The sequence below is a fragment of the Bos grunniens genome, chromosome X, assembly GCF_055505025.1.
Source record: "Bos grunniens cultivar Pamir isolate PY7600 chromosome X, Bosgru_T2T1.0, whole genome shotgun sequence".
Classification (NCBI taxonomy): Eukaryota; Metazoa; Chordata; class Mammalia; order Artiodactyla; family Bovidae; genus Bos; species Bos grunniens.
In genome coordinates this window covers 84,554,790-84,568,191 of record NC_141194.1, presented here as the reverse complement: position 1 = coordinate 84,568,191, position 13,402 = coordinate 84,554,790, and the positions used below count along the sequence as shown (strand labels likewise).

At 39.3% G+C, this 13,402-nt stretch overlaps 1 long non-coding RNA gene across 1 annotated transcript in view; it reads left to right on the top strand.

Annotated features, from left to right (window-relative positions):
* Window positions 1-13,402, top strand: part of LOC147340792 (uncharacterized) — a 57,949-nt gene that overhangs the window by 36,409 nt on the left and 8,138 nt on the right. The window lies entirely within an intron of this gene.

Here is a 13,402-nt window from a genome sequence, read left to right as displayed (position 1 = left end):
AGACATTCAATCGGGCCCAGCAGCAAACTCCTCTCTGGTCACCAGAGCTATATTCTCTAGGATTGTCCCCTCTGTGGGCTATGTGGGCCTTTCTCTTGTGGCAGAGCTGACTACTGTGGGCACAGTTGTAGGTAGGATTGGCCCCCAGTCTGGTTGGCTGCTGCCTGCTGGTGGCCTGGGTCACAGCTTGACTGGTTGCATGGTTCAAAATGTCCCAGGGCTGGTGCCAGCTGGCTGGTGGGCAGGTTGGGTCCTGGGTTGGCTGGCCATTGTGTCAGGGGGGATCCATAAGCTGGTGCTGACCTACTAGTGGGTGGGGTCGGGCCCCAAGTTGGCTGATTTGGGGAGCCAGGGGGCCTGGGTCTTGTCCCAGCCTGATGTTGGGCAGGGCTAGGTCCTGGGATCCCTGGCTATGGGGCAGGATGGTGGTCTAAGACTGATGCCAGCCCACTGGTGGGCAGATAAGACCCTGGCACTAATAGGCTAGAAGGAGGACTTGAAAATGGCACTTTCCAGTGTCCTTATGGTAAACAAGCTCCAAAAAGTGGCTGCTATCAGTATTTGTGTCCCTGGGGAGAGTCCTAGTTGCTTTCTGCCTCTCCAGGTCATTCTCTGAGATCAGCAAGTGAATCTGACCCAGGTTCCTTTCAAATTACTGCCTCTGCACTGGGACTTGAAACATGTGAGATATTGTGCAAACTGTTAAAGAGCAGAGTCTCTGTTTTCTACAGCCCTCAGTCTCTCCTGTATGCAAGTTCTGCTGACCTTCAAAGCTGGATGTTCTGGGCACTTGTCCTGCTGGGGAAGAACCCTCAGGCTGGGGTGCCCACTGTGGGGCTTGGACCCCTCACTCCTTGGAGAGAACCTCTGCAATTGTGATTATTCTCCTGTTTGTGAGTCAGCTACCCAGGGATGTGGGTCTTGACTATACTCTGTCCCAATTCTTCTTACCCATCTCATTGTGATTCCTTTATATCTTTAGCTGTGGAAGATAATTTTTGTTAATCTTCAGGTTCTGGTGGTAGTGATGGCCTTTTTTTTTTTCATTTCTGAAATCAGTAATTTGTGCCTTCGTTTTTAGTTAATCTGACTAGAGGTTTATCTATTTTATTGATCTTTTCAAAGAACCAGACTTCGGTTTCATTGATTTTTCTTTTTTGTTTTCCTGGTATAACTTTCATTGATTTCTGCTTTAATTTTTTAATATTTCTTTTCTTCTGCTTACTTTGGGTTTGATTTACTCTTCTTTTTCTAGTTTCCTAAGGTGGAAGCTGAGATTATTGATATCAGGTCTTTTTTTCTAATATATTAATTCTATGCTATAAATTTCCCTCTAAGCACTGCTTAGAATTTTTATAAATTATATTTTTATTTTCATATAATCCAAAATGTGTTTAAACTTCACTTGAGACTTCTTTGGCCTATGTGCTATTTGGAAGTATACTGTTTAATCTCTAAATATTTTGATATTTTTACAGGTATCTTTCTGCTATTGATTTTTTTAGTCTAATTCTACTATGTTCTGAGAGCATACTGATATAATTTATATTCTTATAAGTTTTGTTAAGATCTGTTTTATGACCCATGATGTGGTCCATCTTGGTGAATGTTCCATTGAGCTGGAGAAGAATGTGTATTCTGCTATTGTTGGATGAAATACTCTGCAGATGACAATTAGATCCTGTTGACTGCTGGTGTGGTTCAGTTCAACTATACCATTATTAACTTTCTGCCTGCTGGATCTGTTCATTACTAATAGAGGGGTTTTAAACTCTCTAATTAAAATAGTGGACTTGTCTGTATCTTCTTCAGGTACTATCCATTTTCGTATCATGTATTTTGATGCTCTGTTAAATATACACATAATTTCCTTCCTCTAAAATCTGCTTTGTCTAAAACTAATATAGTTACTCCCACTTTCATCTGATTAGTGTGTTAGCATGTTATATCTTTCTCCATCTATTTACTTTTTAAAATTTGTTTATTTTTAATTGGAGGATATCTTTTAGCATCCTTTTACTTTTAATCTATATGTATCTTTACATTTAAAGTGTGTAGATAACATATAGTTGAGTCTTGTTTTTTTTTATAATCCACTTGGATAGTCTGTCTTTTAATTGGTGTATATAGACCATTCACATTTAAAGTGATTATTGATAGAGCTGGGTTAATACTGACAATATCTGTAATCATTTTCTATTCATTTTCCTTGATTTTTTACTTACGTGTGTGTATTCCACTCTTCCACTGCTTTCTATGGCTTTTTTTGAGCATTTACTATTATTCTATTTTCTCTCTTTCTTAGTATATTAATTATACTCATCTTTTTAATTAGTAGTAGTCATAGAGCTTACAATACACATTTACACAAATATAAATAAACTTTTAAATAACACTATACTGCTTCACAGGCACTGCAGGAACTTTGTAGTAGAATACATCCTTTATAAAATCACTGTCATTCATTTCACTTTTCCATAAACTATAATTATTCAATCAGTTCAGTTCAGTCAGTTCAGTCGCTCAGTCATGTCCGACTCTTTGCGACCCCATGAATCGCAGCACGCCAGGCCTCCCTGTCCATCACAAACTCCCGGAGTTCACCCAGACTCAAGTCCATCGAGTCAGTGATGCCATCCAGCCATCTCATCCTCTGTCGTCCCCTTCTCCTCCTGCCCCCAATCCCTCCCAGCATCAGAGTCTTTTCCAATGAGTCAACTCTTCGCATGAGGTGGCCAGAGTACTGGAGTTTCAGCTTTAGCATCATTCCTTCCAAAGAAATCCCAGGGCTGATCTCCTTCAGAATGGACTGGTTGGATCTCCTTGCAGTCCAAGGGACTCTCAAGAGTCTTCTCCAACACCACAGTTCAAAAGCATCAATTCTTCGGCACTCAGCCTTCTTCACAGTCCAACTCTCACATCCATACATGACCAATGGAAAAACCATAGCCTTGGCTAGACGGACCTTTGTTGGCAAAGTAATGTCTCTGCTTTTGAATATGCTATTTAGGTTGGTCATAACTTTCCTTCCAAGGAGTAAGCATCTTTTAATTTCATGGCTGCAGTCACCATCTGCAGTGATTTTGGAGCCCTAAAAAATAAAGTTTGACACTGTTTGCACTGTTTCCCTATCTATTTCCCATGAAGTGATGGGACCAGATGCCATGATTTTCATTTCCTGAATGTTGAGTTTTAAGCCAACTTTTTCACTCTCCACGTTCACTTTCATCAAGAGGATCTTTAGTTCCTCTTCACTTTCTGCCATAAGGGTGATGTCATCTGCATATCTGAGGTTATTGATATTTCTCCTGGCAATCTTGATTCCAGCTTGTGTTTCTTCCAGTCCAGCATTTCTCATGATGTACTCTGCATATAAGTTAAATAAGCAGGGTGACAATATATAGCCTTGACGTACTCCTTTTCCTATTTGGAACCAGTCTGTTTTTCCATGTCCAGTTCTAACTGTTGCTTCCTGACCTGCATACAGGTTTCTCAAGAGGCAGGTCAGGTGGTCTGGTATTCCCATCTCTTTCAGAATTTTCCACAGTTTATTGTGATCCACACAGTCAAAGGCTTTGGCATAGTCAATAAAGCAGAAATAGATGTTTTTCTGGAACTCTCTTGCTTTTTCCATGATCCAGCGGATCATGTAATTATTCAGTACACTGTTGCTATTATTATTTTGAGCAAACTTTATTCTGTTAGGTTAATAATAAGAAAAATAAATGATTTCACTTTACCTTCCTTTATTCCTTCTTTAACACTCTTCCCTTCTTTATATAGATCTGAGTTTCTGACGTTATTTCCATTTTTCTTAAAAAATTTAACATTTCTTGTGAGGCAGGTCAATTGGTGAAAAATTCCTTCAATTTCTGTTTGTCTGAGAAAATATTTCTCATTCACTTTTGAAGCATAGTTTTGCTGGATACAGAATTGTAGTTTGCTGGATTTTTTTCTTTCAACAATTTAAGTGCTTCATTCCTCTCTCTTACTGCTTGCATGGTTTCTGAAGAGAAATCATATGCAATTCTTATCCTTGTTCCTCTATATGTAATGTGTTTTTCCTCTTTCAAGATGTTCTCTTTGTCTTTGATTTTATGTAGTTTAAATATGATATGCCTAGGTGTAAGTTTTCTCACATGTACCTGCTTTGTGTTCTCTGGGCTTCTTGGATTTGTGCTTTGGTGTTTGTCATTGCTTTTGGAAAATTCTCAGCCATTATTACTTCATTCATTAATTCTTTTTCCTTTCTTTCATCTCCTTCTGTCATTCCTATTACATACGTGTTACACTTTTTGTAATTTTCCCACAGTTCTTGAATATTCTATTGAATTTGATCACATTTTCAGTTTGGGACATTTCTCTTGGCATGCTTTATTTATTTATTTATCTATGGCCGTGCTAGGTCTTCATTGCTGCATGCACTTTTTTCTAATTGTGACAAGCAGGGAGCTATTCTTTGTTGCAATACGCGGGCTTCTCATTGCTGTGGCTTCTATCGCTGTAAAGCATGGGCCCTAGGGCATATGGGCTTCAGTAGCTGTGGCATATGGGCTCAGTAGCTGCAGTTTCCAGGCTCTAGAACAGAGACTCAATAGTTGTGACACATTGGCTTAGTTGCTTGCTCTGCAGTGTTTTCCCAGATGCTGGAAAAAAAATCTGTGGGATTTTCCCATATCAGGGATTAAACCTGTGTCTCCTGGATCGGCAGGCAGATTCTTTGCCACTGAGCCACGAGGGAAGCCACTTGCCGTATCTTTAGATGACTTACTCTTTCTTCAATCATGTCCAGTGTGCTGATGAGTTCATCAAAAGCATTCTTCATTTTTGTTACAGTGTTTTTGATTCCTCACATTTCCTTTTGATTCTTATTTTACATCTCTCTTTACATTGCCCATATATGCTTACATTTTGCCTCCTTTTTTCACTAGAGTTCTCCACACATTAATCTTATTTATTTTAAATTCCAAGTCTGATAATTTCAAAATATCTGCCATACCTGAGCCTGGTTCTGATGCATGATTTGTCTCTTCAGATTGATTTTTTTTTTTTTTCTGCCTTTTAGAATGCCCAGTACTTTTTTGTTGAAACTCAGACATGATGTACTGAGTAAAAGTAACTGAGGTAAATGGAGCATTAGTGTGAGGTCTTATGTTAAGCTCTCTAGGAGTTAGGCTAGTTTTACTGTTTTTTGTAGCCATGGGGTCAGAGGCTAAAATCTGCCTAGTGTCTTTCTTTATCCTCTCCATTGTTATTGGGTTTCCCTAGATTCTTCTTCTTAAACAGTGTCTAAGGCTTGCAGGTCTTTCAATCTCCTGTTATTATATAGGATCCCAATTGATGTGTAGCAAATTGTAGGGGAAGGAGAAATGTTCTATAATCATATAATTAGCTCTCAGTTTTTAGTGATCCATGTCCCTGAGTTGTGACCTTCAAAAGCACTAATTAACATTGCTCCTGCCCACCAGTGTAGGTGAGACAGGAAAGCTAGTGGAGTTGGGCATATATTCCTTCTTCCAGGGTGGTTCCACTTCACTGTAGCCCACCAGGCTCCTCTGCCCTGGAATTCTCCAGGAAAGAATACTGGAGTGGGTTCCCATTTCCTTCTCCAGGGGATCTTCCTGACCCAGGGATCGAACCCATGTGTCTGGAATTGCAGGCAGACTCTATACTGACTGAGCCACCAGTGAAGACATTCCAGGGTGGTTAGACTCTGATAAAACCCAAATTAGTTAGTCTAAGATAAAATCATTTCCCTTGGTTTTTCCAGTAGTCATGTATGGATGTGAGAGTTGGACTATAAAGAAAGCTGAGCGCCGAAGAATTGATGCTTTTGAACTGTGGTGTTGGAGAAGACTCTTGAGAGTCCTTTGGACTGCAAGGAGATCCAACCAGTCCATCCTAAAGGAGATCAGTCCTGGGTGTTCATTGGAAGGACTGATGTTGAAGCTGAAACTGCAATCCTTTGGCCACCTGATGTGAAGAGCTGACTCATTTGAAAAGACCCTGATGCTGGGAAAGATTGAGGGCAGGAGGAGAAGGGGACCAAAGAGGATGAGATGGTTGGATGGCACCACCGACTCAATGGACATGAGCTTGAGTAAACTCTGGGAGTTGGTGATGGACAGGGAGGCCTGGCGTGGTGCGGTTCACGGGGTCGCAAAGAGTCAGACACGACTGAGTGACTGAACTGAACTGAACTGAGGCCAGGCCTTAGTTAATGAGAATAAAGAACTCTAGGCTTATTTTAAATGGTTACATTTCCCCCTCCTCTACCTATAACAATTATAAGTTTTTCACCAAACCTGAGAACCTGGTGGGGATCCTAAAGGTAAAAACTCACAAAAAGGAGTTTTTCTCTCTGAAGCTAGAACATGCTCCTTCTCCAGCAATTAGTCGATTACCTGATTACCCATTAAGTGCTCCAACCAGGATCCAGCAGTGGTGATTGTATTCACCTGTCTTTCCAGTTTTCAAGGTAAAAACCACAAGGCAGTTTGCCCTGTGACCTCAATTTTCTGTGATTTTAAGAGGACTTGCTGATTTTCATTTCCTTAAGCCTTTGTTCTTGTGACAATAGGAGTGACAACTTCTAAGCTTTTTACATGTTAAGAAACTACAAGCTCTTTCTAGTCTCTCTTCTGTGCATAAAGGTATATAAAGTTTTCTATTTATATAATTAACATATAACAATATACATTTTATAAACTACTTCTAAAGTTAACACATTGTGTACATTTTTGTGCCATTAAATATTCCCCCTATACTACATGCCTAGTGACATGATTTTTCATTAACACAGTTGAAACATAATTTCTTTATCCAATCCCCTATTTGAGGGTTCAAATTGTGTCCTTTTCTTTGTTTTAAAAAAATTCCATGATAAATATCCCTGTATATAGGGGCTTCCCTGGCTGTCCAGTAGTTAAGACTCTGTGCTTCTACTGCAGGAGACAGTAGAAGATCCATGGTCGAGGAACTAAGATCCCATATGCCTCTGCTGCTGCTGCTGCTGCTGCGTCACTTTAGTCGAGTCCAACTCTGTGCGACCCCATAGACGGCAGCCTACCAGGCTCCCCCATCCCTGGGATTCTCCAGGCAAGAACACTGGAGTGGGTTGCCATTTCCTTCTCCAATGCATGAAAGTGAAAAGTGAAAGTGAATTCGCTCAGTCGTGTCTGACTCTTAGCGACCCCATGGACTGCAGCCTATCAGGCTCCTCCATCCATGGGATTTTCCAGGCAAGAGTACTGGAGTGGGTTGCCATTGCCTTCTCCGCCATATGCCTCTAGGTGTGGCCAAAAAATAAACAAAAAATAAATATCCTTGCATATACACTAATGTATGTAATACTGGTTATTTACTAAATATAAATTCTTAGAGGTAGATTTATTGAGTCAAAGGTAATGAACGCTTTTAAATTCCCAATCTATACTGTCAAGCTGCCTTCCAGAAAAGCTGCACTAATTTACTTCCCAATTGCAGTGTGTGAAAATGTCCAACACTGGATATTTTAATTGCTTAAAACTTCGCAAATTTGGTGAGGGAAAATGGAAACAATATATATTTTTTTTATCAGTAACTTTTAATTTTTCTTTTTATGATATTACGATTATTATTGTTAATATTATTATCCTAAGCTACATTCTGGACTAAATGTAAGTGCTCAAGACCATTTATTGATTAAAAGAACTCCGAAAAATCAAAATTACTTTGTAGGCAAAAGTTATATATTTTTCACCCAAGTCTCAGGAATACAATTTTTTTGGTAAATACACAAATTAGACCTCTGCTCCACAGTGTTATAGAATGAAGTAGGAAATATTTTTAACAATCCCTGCATGTTTAACTGAAGACAGACAAATCATGAATTTCCCAAAATAAACATAAATTAGGCACCTTTTGCAAACTTCCACATACTGGTGAGAAGAGAATGACCGTTTCTCTAAAATAAATTTGATAAATTCATAATCTTTAAAACACCTAAGTTATTTGCCTTTCATATCAACAACTTACCTAGACATTTCAGAAAAATCTGAGTATACACTTAGAAGGAAATCCATGAAGGAGGCTATTTAGGTGGTATTATTAGGCTGGCATAAATTGCCTTGTATGGTTCTTCAATTGCTAATACTTGGATGGAGGTAAGCTGGAAATTACTTTGTTGATTTAAATTCACATTGCAAAGTAAGATGGAACCTGTGTATTCCATATTTGATTCTGGATTATTTTGCCAGAAATAATCAGCTCCCTCAGAGGCTGACATGAGAACTACCTACTTCAAATATGAAACTGGATGAGCTTTCATTATTAGCAATGTGATCTGCATGGTTGGGTGATTTATTCCTTTCTGGATGATAAAGAGATGGGATAATAAAAGATAAGGACCCACCCCTGAAAGACTAAGCAAGCACCAAAATAAGGCAAGCTATCAAAATGTGGGTTTCATGTGCATTTACATATTTTAAAACTCATTTCCAAATTGCTAAGATTCTAACTTACAGGCAAGTCAATTTCCAAAGGAATGGTATACACCAATGCCGCAAGGAGGGTATTCTTTATCTACAGCTGTTAAACAAGTTGCTATCACCTCTCTAAAATATCTTTAAGATAGATTTCTTTACAGAAACTCTTGAATGGATCCTTTCAATATATCTGAGCTCACCACTATTCATGACAACCACAGATGATCCAAATAACTTGTTTCAGCCAACAGATTCTGTTTGCCCCAAATTCAGCCTCTAGACAGAGTATTGTTAGACAATGTGTGAAACTGACTGATCTGAATTTGCCTGCTCCAAATTTGGCTCAAGGATAAGGAGGTAGAAGATAAAGGTAAAAAGAGGCCAAGAAACCAGGTCCTGAAGAACACTGAGCCATTTGAGCATGATGATAACAGTAATAAGAAAAATAACAACAAAATTTGTTGAACATGTCTTATAAGCTAAGGGTTTTACATCCATGAATTCAAAAATTCTTACCACAACCCTACAAGCTAGATCCCATTATTAGCCCCATTTTAGACATGAGGCACAGGGAGGTTTGGTAACTTGCCTAAGTTGACCTAAGTAGTCAAGGTATGGAGGTGGGATTCAAATCTAAGAAGGCTGGCCTCAGAACCAAGGACTGAAACCACAGTAGCATTTTGCCTGTCCTGCTACATGAGTGTAAAGTGCATGTCACCCACTTTTAGAACTTAAAAAATAAAGGGCTTCCACACATTCTTGCCTAACTTTTTCTCAAGCCACCCTTCCCACCCTACCTGGAAACACAGCTTTGCTCACCTTTTAAAGAATCAGGTGTTGTCTGTAGTGAAGCCAAGTCATACTCAAATGACTATAGGAAACGATACAACTGGAAGACTTCATTTTGCATTTTTTGGTATTTATCTCAAGGATAGACTATAAAGTATGAAATAGTGCCTACGCTTCCAAGAGCTATGAAATAGAGATGGGAAGAGAAGAGTAACTCAGCTAAAAGTTCTTTTTCATTCTCTTTATACACATCAGCATTTTTCTCACAATACATGGCATTTATCTCACATTACAATACTAGGTCAAGGTCTAAGTTGCTTCAGTGTCCAACTCTGTGCGACCCTGTGGACTATATCCCGCCAGGCTCCACTGTCCATGGGATTCTCCAGGCAAGAATACTGGAGTGGGTTGCCATGCTCTCCTCCAGGGGATCTTCCTGACCCAGGGATTGAACCTACATCTCTTACGTCTCCTGCATTGGCAGGCGGGTTCTTTACCACTAGCGCCATACTAGTGTCTTCCCAACTATGCATCTTGAGGATGAAAACATCGTACTCAAAAACTAACTATGCATCAAAACCTGACCATAAATGCAAACATAGTGGTTTGCATCAAGTACTCTGGTCCCATTACCTCAGCAACATGGGATTTGGCTAATTATGCTCCAAAGAGAAATCCACAAATTCCTGGAAGGAGCAAATTCAGGAACTGAAGGCAGAGACAAGGAGCTAAACGGTAATATCACTGGTGCTATAAAACAACACTTCTGCAATTACTGACACTGATTTCAACTACATAGCAAAAGTAAACACTACACTTTTTTTTTAACTATAATCTTTAAGACATGTTTTACCATGGTTGTCCAAGATTGGGTGCTTAGCTGAATTACAGCTGATTTTTCCATGAGTACATGGAACAATGCTCAATTTTCAGAAACTATGATAAAGTCCATTTCAGCACATTCTTGTAAGTCTGAACTTTAAAAAACTTTCATGAGTTACACAGCAACATTGACCACACCTCAAGTTCCAGTATATTATCTTGGACAAGAAGCACAAGTGAGTTGATTTTATTGAAACAGTGATACCTCACCAACTTGAAGGAGACGCAAGTAAGCAAAGTAAACTTATCACTTGCCAGTACCTGAGCGATACCATCTGGAGACTTCAAGTGCTCAGTCTCTCAGTCATGTCCAACTCTTTGTGACTCCATGGACTGTAGCCTGCTGAGTTCCTTTGCCCATGGGATTTCCCAGGCAAGAATACTGGAGTGGGTTGCCATATTCCATCTCCAAGGGATTTTCCCAACCCAGGCATTGAACCCTTGTCTCCTGTGGCTCCTGCACTGGCAGATTCTTTACCACTGAGCCACCTTCGAAGTCCAGAGACTTCATAACTTACCACTGACTCATGGTATCTGTAGAGTAGAACTTGGTCCCAAGGGAATTTCAATGAACATTTGAGATGGACCTTCAACCTGTAGCATCACAGCTATTTTTCAAATGGGTTCATGTGGCCCTAATTGAAAGTGATAATCCCTGATACATTAAGGGCCCCTGTTAACAGAAATGATGACAAAAAGTAAACAACAAAGATGTGCTTCTATGCCATCAATGTTTTCCCCAACCATTACTGTCTAGCACCGAGCACCAGGTCAAAAGTTCAATAACTTCATCACCAGTCTAAAGGCAAGAAACATTCCCATGAACAGTTTTCGATAAGAGCTATTACTGTAGACACATCATCATGTTAAGTACTACAATAATATTTATTTTATTATAACACATACAGTCAGTGGACAGGGAGAGATGAATCTTTGCTGTTCATTATATAAGAGGACAAATCAAGTAAACAAATTCCTTTTGGAGTATTTTTTTAAAGGCTACTATAATAGTGAAGAAAAAATTAAAAGCATAAGTACTTCTCTTCAGACATTTATCTAACTTGAAGCAGGACAAAGGGCATGATGTAGCAGTCATTACAGAAAAAAAATGTCCTATTTCTCTGGAAATTGGGTTTCTAGAACTGAAGTCTCAGTCAGAATTCCTCAGGGCTTTAAGATGTCATTTTCAGGCTACCGAAGCCAGTGAAAGCAGAAAGTCAAGAAAAACCCAAGTCCTTCACTTTTGAGTATACAGCTTATTTCTCTTTATCTGGTAGTTAATTATCTTATTCCTACTTGTTGGATCATTTGTCCAAAATTAATTCAACTTAATATATATTGAGTGACCTATGCACAGCCTGGGCTTCCCACTACCTGCCTTTGCTACTAGCTTTTCTACTAGCAGGTGGGCAAACTCAATGAGAAGAAAAGGTCCATATTTCGAAGAGGTTTGAGAGTTGAGCAAGGCAACATCATTGGCTAAGTTGAGAAATGAAGATTTTCCATGAAATTTCACTTCATTGTGCCCTTCTATCTCCCATTAACATGGATAACTGAGACTTGGTGGTATTCTCAAGGCCATGGGAAATACTTTTACAGAAAGGCTGCTCAACTGGTGAAACCTGATCTGAATAATTTTTCTGGCTAAAATAATCTCTTGTCATCTGGCATAGGACTTTGGGCAAAAAATTAAATCTCTTGTCTGAAAAAAACAAATTGTTCTTTCTATCAGCACCTCAGCTGCACAAATCTCTGCTAAAGGAGGTTTACTTACTATTTGGTCAAGAATTAGTTGTGCTCTTGAACTTTTCACAACAGAATCAACTTTGTGTGCCCCACAACTGATATCTAACTTATCCAGTTTTCACTTCAGACAACATAGGCTAAATCTCCACTACAGGTGCACTTTAGAGAATCCATGATGAATCAGTGCTTCATTTAAAATTTTTTTAATAGGAGGATAATTGCTTTACAATGCTGTGTTGATTTCTGCCATTCACCAGTGTGAATCAGCCATAAATATACATACGTCCCCTCCTCTTGAGCCTCCCTCCCACCCCTCTAAGTCGTCACAGAGCACTGGGTTGAGCTCCCCATGTTATACAGCAACTTCCACCTAGTTGGCTTATTTATATATGGTAATGTATATATTTCAACAGTATTTTATCAGTGCATTCCACGCTCTCCTTCCCCTGCTCTGTCCACAAGTATGCTCTCTAAGTCTGCATCTCTATTCCTGCCCTGCAGATAGGTTAATCAGTATTATTTTCTAGATTCTATACATATGCATTAATATATGATATTTCTTTTTCTCTTTCTGACTTACTTCACTCTGTGTAACAGGCTCTAGGTTCATCCACCTCACTAGAACTGACTCAAGCTTGCTCCTTTTTATGTCTGAGTAATATTCCATTGTACATATGTACCACAACTTCTTTATCCATTCATCTGTCAATGTACATCTAGGTTGATTCCATGTCCTGGCAATTGTAAATAGTGCTGCAATGAACACTGGGGTACATGTGTCTTTTTGAATTATGGCTCATGCAGCTCAATATCAGAAAAACAAACAACTCAATCAAAAAATGAGGAGAAGACCTAAACACATACTTCTCCAAAGAGGACACCCAGATAGCCAATAAACACATGGAAAAATGCTTAACACTGCTCATTAGTAGAGAAATGCAAATCAAAACTACAGTGATGTATCATCTCACTCCAATCAGAATGGGCATCATAAAAAAAAATCTATAAACAATAAATGCTGCAGAGGATGTGGAGGAAAGGGAGCCCCCCTGTACTGTTAGTGGTAATGTAAACTGGCACAGCCACTATGGAGAACAGTATAGAGATTCTTTTCAAAACACTAGAAATAAACTACCATATGACCCAGTAATCCCACTACTGGGCACATACCGTGCCTGAGTGCTTCATTTTTATAAAATAATATATATGTGTTGTTGTTGTCATTTAGCTGCTAAGTCATGTCCAACTCTTTTGTGACCCCCATAGACTGTAGCCCACCAGGCTCCTCTATCCATGGGATTTCCCAGACAAGAATACTGGAGTGGGTTGCTATTTCTTTTTCCAGGGGATCTTCCCAACCCAGGGATCTAACTTGGGTCTCTGGCATTGCAGGCAGATTCTTTACCATCTGAGCCACCATGGAGGTTCACATATGTGTGTGTGTGTGTGTAGCTGCAAAAAAAAAAAAAAAAAAGACTCTAAGTCTATATACCAATTAACCATGATTAACATAAATGTTG